Source organism: Gekko japonicus, unplaced genomic scaffold (assembly GCF_001447785.1).
Source record: "Gekko japonicus isolate JY-2015 unplaced genomic scaffold, Gekko_japonicus_V1.1 scaffold4627, whole genome shotgun sequence".
Lineage (NCBI taxonomy): Eukaryota > Metazoa > Chordata > Lepidosauria > Squamata > Gekkonidae > Gekko > Gekko japonicus.
In genome coordinates this window covers 20850-27257 of record NW_015162099.1, presented here as the reverse complement: position 1 = coordinate 27257, position 6408 = coordinate 20850, and the positions used below count along the sequence as shown (strand labels likewise).

The 6408-nt window shown below is 46.1% G+C and overlaps 1 protein-coding gene across 1 annotated transcript in view; it reads left to right on the top strand.

Annotated features, from left to right (window-relative positions):
* The first annotated feature begins 1005 nt into the window (after nt 1-1005).
* LOC107105653 (chemokine-like receptor 1) overlaps nt 1006-6408 on the top strand; it is an 11068-nt gene continuing 5665 nt past the window's right edge. Inside the window, exon 1 of the mRNA XM_015405650.1 lies at nt 1006-1068. The gene's annotated coding sequence lies outside the window, so the exon portion shown is untranslated. The remainder of the gene's footprint in view (nt 1069-6408) is intronic.

Sequence of the window (6408 nt, the reverse complement as noted above, 5' to 3'; positions counted from 1 at the left end):
TCTCTCTCTTTCTTTCTTTCTTTCTTTCTCTCTCTCTTTCTTTCTTTCTTTCTTTCTTTCTTTCTTTCTTTCTTTCTTTCTTTGATGTAGGCATGTCAGGGATGTCGGGGCGACACTCTGTTTTTTGAGCAAAACCTCTATGATAGAATTAGCTTCCACCATAGAATTTTTGTGCAAAAAACAGGGTCGTCCCGACATTCCTGACTTTCCTACATCATTTTCGGGTCATGGTGAAGTCACGTAGGCATGTTGCTAAAACTCTGGGTGTTCCTCCCTTTTTTTATGGTACATCCCCCCCCCCAGGCAGCTGATTGGTGGCAGAAAGTTGGGTCCCGGGAGTGGGGGACCCCCACCCCCCGGGGGGGTCAGTCTGGCATCCCTTCAGCAGCTCCCCACAGCTCCCCAAAGAGTGAAAGAAGACTATGTTTTACCAGTGACACAGGCAAAAAAAGGGGGGGGGACAATTGGAGCAGAACTCCTCCGTTTGATCAGCAGAAGTGGAGTATGCAATTCTGGAAACTGCACAAGAGGTCACACCAAGCAGTCGTTGATTTGCCTCATTAATTCGGCTCACGGAATTCAGCCTTTCAGAACTCGGGGTTACTTTAGCACAGTGTACATCGCCCAGGCCCATACTCAGCCCTCCTCCTGTCTTAATAAAACACCTCAACCACAAGAGGAAGAAAGGCAGGCTTCCGGAAAATTCTCAGCCTCCGTGAATCACCATGCCCCAATCTGGGAGAGTGAGATTTTATTAAATCCTCCCTTTTCCTTGGAAACCTCGGGTCTTTGCCCTCCTGGCTTCTGCCTCAAGTAGCCTCATTCTTTCGTCTGGCAATATTTCCTCACTCCACACTGGCCTTTGTGCTCTTCTCCTCCGCCACTCAGAAAGAAATAACCATCCCGCCGGCTTCCTCTTTTCATCAAGAGCTAATTCTCAGGCTGGACCAAGGCCAAGATCTCAGACCGGCTGAGGGAAGGCAGTGAGCAAGAAAAATCGCCCCGGTTTCTTGTAAAAGGACATCTGTGGCAGACAGGAGAAGAGCGAACTCCGAGAGCTGGTGACAGGTAACAGGATGGGTTAGGGTTCTTCAACTCCTTCATGTTGGGTTTCCCATTAGGAGACAGGGATTGTTCTGTTCCTGTGACCTTTCAGAACGAGGGAAGTACGTCTTTGTCCCACCTTGGGAGGAATGTTCTGTAGAGGGACTGGGTGACTGGGTAGCGGTTTCGCCTCTGCTGCAGTTAGGAGCGCACTGTGCCTGCGCTGTGGTTTGTATCGCCGTGTGAGCCGTCGTGGCAATGGATGCCCGCGTGCCTTTGGTTCCGCTTTGATTTTGGCGTGTGGTACACTGAAAGCATTGAGGCAGTCGAGGTTTCCCTGTTATGTGTCTGCTCCTCTTTGCAGACTTCTAGGGAGAAATACAGAAGAGCACGTGTTTTGTATGCGGAAAGTCCCAGGTTCAATCCCAGTAGAGCATAGGGCTCCCGGATCCCCCTTGGCCACTGGTGGGGGATGGGAGGTTGGGTTGCCAGATCCAGGTTGGGAAAGTCCCGGAGATTTGGGGATGGAGCCTGGGGAGGATGGGGGCCTCAGTGGGATACAGTGCCATAGGGTCCACCCTCCAAAGCAGCCATTTTCTCCAGGGGAATGGGTCTCTGTTGTATGAAGAAGAGCTGTAATTCCAGGCAAGGGTTTAGACTTTCCAATTTCCGGGGGGGGGGGGCTGGGGCTGGGCCAGAGGCATTGCTTTGCTAGGAGCAAGGGTGGCTCCCGGGGGAGGCTGAGCACCTTCCTGAAAATTTCGGCGGGGGCTGAAGCCCCGCCGCCCCCACAAAGATTACGCCTATGATTCCAGGGGATCCACAGGTCCCACCTGGAGGCTGGCATCCTAAGTAGAGCAGGGAACTGCACCATGGTTGACCAGAGAAGACAACACCTTTCCACATGAGTGACAAAGCCCGCCCACCTCCACGCACCCTAATTGAATTTGGGCAGTGGATTGCAAGCTCCCTCCATGATTTTTTTTGAATGCTCTTTTTTGAGAGTTCTAAGTTGGCTTGCAAGACTTTGGTACCTGCGCATCCCCCCCGCAATGCCAGTTCGGTGTTAGGGTATAGCGGTGGGCAGGCAGCAGAACATTGGCTAAGTGAGTCCACAACACCTCCATGCGGATTATAACGTTGCCAGACTGCAAAGTGAAGCTGGGCCGTAATTCTGCAAAAGACAGCGGCATTTAAAAATCTTAATCCAATTTCAGAAATCGGGAAGGAAGGAGGCACACTTCACTGTTTCCGAGGTTGGCTGTGCTGGTCTACGGTTGGAACAGGCAGATTTTACTCCAGTATCACCTTAGAGAGCCACAAGAGTTTTGGGATATAACTGGTAACAATTGTTCCTTAGATGGCATATTACCCCTAAAGATATCGCAAACGCACATTTGATTATGACTGATGGTGTGTGTGCTATGTTTTTGGAAGGTTTAAATTGTATATCTATCTTGCGCATTTATAAGCCATTGTCACCCGCTCTGAGCTGGGTTCAGAGAGAGTGGGGTATAAATTTAATAAAATAAATGAATAATAAATAAAATATTACAATGAGAAGTGCTGGAAATGTCAGAATACGGATGCAACATTCTATCGTATGTGGTGGGCACGTAAGAAAGCTGGGAAGTATTGGATAGGGAGAGATGAAGAAACGCAAAAGAGACTAGCACTAAAGTTTGTGGTGGGCCCGGAAAGTGTGCTATTAAATATCTCACCAAGCAGTACTTCAAAAAAATGCACGGTGAATTATTTATGCATATGGCGGCAGCAGCAAGAGTAATATTTGCAGCGAAATGTCCAAACTGGATGGAATGGAGGAACAAACTGCATGAATATGCAATAATGGCAAAAATTAACATCTCTCATGCATGATAGACTGATTTCAGCGAGAAAAATTGGAAGTTCTTAAAAAATTATATAGCTGAAAATCAAGAATAAAATTAAATCACAACAGAGAAAGAGGAGGGAGGAAGAGAGGGAGGGAGGGGAGAAAGAAAGAAAGAAAGAAAGAAAGAAAGAAAGAAAGAAAGAAAGAAGAAAGAAAGAAAGAAAGAAAGAAAGAAAGAAAGATAGATAGATTAAGGTAACATGCTTTATAACGAAAATGTTCTCGGTATTAGATAGATAAGGTAATTAAATAAAAGTGTAATAATAAATATTAATAAGTAAATTTAAGCAAGTTCGACATAATGTAGCTAAATGCATTATTTTGAGTATAAATGAGTATAGTTTGTATTTTATGTTTACATGCCTGTAAATTTTATATATGTATATCTATCTGAAGTTGGCTCAATTTCATGTTCGTTGCATCTATGACACTGTCTAACCATCTCATCCTGTGCCGTCCCAGTCTTTCCCAGCATCAGGGTCTTCTCCAGCGAGTGCTCCCTTCTCATTTGGTGGCCAAAGTATTTGAGCTTCAGTTTCATTATCTGGCCTTCCAGGGAACAGTCAGGGTTGATTTCTTTTAAGATTGACTGATTTGATCTCCTTGCAGTCCAAGGGACTCTCAAGAGTCTTCTCCAGCACCCTAGTTCAAAAGAATCTATTCTTCGGTGCTTGGCCTTTCTTATGGTCCAACTCTCGCAGCCATACATGACTACTGGGAATACCACTGCTTTGATTGTATGGACTTTTGTTGGCAGGGTGATTTCTCAACTTTTTATCATGCTGTCTAGGTTTGCCATCGCTTTCCTCCCAAGGAGCAGGCGTCTTTTAATTTCATGGCTGCTGTCACAGTCTGCAGTGATCTTGGATCCCAGGAACGTAAAGGGTGTCACTGCTTCCATGACTTCTCCTTCTATTTGCCAAGGAGTGATGGGGCCGGATGCCATGATCTTAGTTTTTTTGATGTTGAGTTTCAAGCCAGCCTTTGCACTCTCCTCTTTGACCTTTAGCAAGAGGCTCTTTAGGTCCTCTTCACTTTCTGCCATTCAAGTGGTATCGTCTGCATATCTGAGGTTGTTGATGTTTTTCCCGGTAATCTTAATTCCATCTTCTGAATCATCCAGGCCGGCTATCTATCTATAGCTCTAGCTATATATGATTTTTGGGATATAGGCTTCTGAGAGTCTGAGTTCCCTTTGTCAGATATTCATCAGATATCTACCAAAGGGAACTTAGAGGCTTGAAAAATTATACCTGGAAAGTCTTGTTGGTCTCTGAAGCATTCCTGGACTCAAATCTAGCTGTTATACTTCACTGTCTCACCCAACAGGTTTAATTTCAAAAGCAGTAAGAACTGGGGATGAGTGAATATTTCCCGTTTTGTTCCTCTCGTTTCTATTTTTGTCCATGGTTTTGGTTCTCTGGGCTGTTGGTCTTATAGCTTAGATCGCATTCGGTCTGCCTGGCATAGTGTTTTTGTGTGAAATTTTATATGCAATTGGATATTTTTATAGACGTTGTGCATCATCGATACGCATCATCATGCTGATTTATTGACCCATAAACACTGTCAAAAAATGTGTACATTTTACGAGAGAGAATAGGGATGGGGAAATGGAGTCCGGCAAGCAAATCAAGAATCCTGGGTTTGGTTTCCACAAGGGAGAAGCGAAATTGAAACAAGGATGTGCAGGTCGAAACTTCAGGGGAGAGAAATTCAAAATTGTTTTCAGTAAGAATTACCCACTTTACGAAAACTCATCCGTGCATCTCTGTGCAGCTCAAAGCTCCTACCGGTAGCATGCTTCTGACTGGAAGGGGGATAGCCTAGTCCACTAACTCATGCAGATCCAAAAAAAAAAAAAGGCATCCTCTTCTGACAGTGGAGATTGTCTGCACTGGGAATGATCAAATGATCCAGCTGTATCTGGTGCAGAGAGCCGGGAGGATTACTGACAAGCTCAGAAGAGGGTGGTGAGGGGCGATTCTGCATCTAGCATTCGCTCCACACTTTCTCAACCGGAAGGAGAAAGTGCAGCTCAAAACCACATTCAAATATCTCAGGGCAATGCCACACTGACTGCAAAGTCACCCCTGAACGGCCCATAAATCTATGCAGAAGGTACCATAAAACCTGATGATCAAAAAAAGCGAAATCGGCATGCAGTGCGGAGGGTACCATAAAACCCGATGATCAAAGGAAGCGAAGGCGGCATGCAATGCAGAGGGGAGTTTCTGTTCCAACATGGGTTTCGTAAAACAATGGAGGGAAAGGCCATGAGCACTGCAACCCTAGAGTCGGACTTGACTGGCTTTCGAGCAAAGGAACCTTTACCTTTACCTTTAAGTTCTGAGCTGTAAATCGTGCAGAGGTGGCAACAGGAAACTTCCCTGGTAAGAGGATATTTTGCCTTTACAAAAGCCCATCGTAACTGAATCTGTGTTTAATTCACTCACCCCTATATGGACTGCTCACTCCTATAGGAATTGTACCTGGCTACTATGATCATCTTTCTATGCCCTGTTTTGTGTGCCCCCACCATCTGAGGCTCGATGTGTGGCGATCCAAGAAAGGGGATTCTTGGTCATGGCACCAAAATTACGGAATTCTTAGGGAAGTTCCTTAAAAATATATTATTATATACTTCATTAAAATATAAGACTCTAGGCCAAATCGACATATGCATTTTAGAATCAGCTTGGTGCCGCGGTTATCCCATGTGATTTAGAACTGCTGCGCCTCCTCTGCTTTCAAGGTAGCACTAGGGGAGCTGTCCACTTTGTCTTTTTTTCAGCGATCTAATCTCACAATCTATTGGTCATCACTCGATGGCCCCTGGGGGTTACTGGAGTGTTCTGGGACTGGAATGAGAGGCCCCACAGTGGAATGGTAGCCCCTGGGGTTAGCAGGAGTATTCTGGGACTGGAATAACCGGCTCCAGAGTGGAATGACAGCCCAGGGGGTAGGAGATGTGTCCTGGGACTGTAATGGTAGGCCTGGCATTCCAGTTCCAGGACACTCCTCTTACTCCAAGGGGATGTCATTCCACCATTGGGCCTGTCATTCCACTCCCAGAACACAACTGCTACCCCGAGGGGCTGTCATTCCACTCTGGGGCCTGTTATTCCAGTCCCAGAACACTGCTGCTACCCCCAGGGACTGTCATTCCACTCCGTGATCTCTCATTCTAGTCAAAGAACACTCCTGCTACCCCCAGGGGCTATCATTCTACTCTGTGGTTTCTCATTCCAGTCCCTGAACACTCCTGCTAACCCCAGGGGCTGTCATTCCACTCCAGAGCCTGTCATTCCATTCCCAGAACACTTCTGTTACTCCTAGGGTCTGTCATTCTTACCCCTGTGAACTTAAAAATGAGAAATGCCATGACTACAAGGCAGGAATTGCAACTTTTTGAGCCAAATGCAAGCTCTTACTTGAAAAAGCTGCTGACTGTGCATTGCCCAGTCATA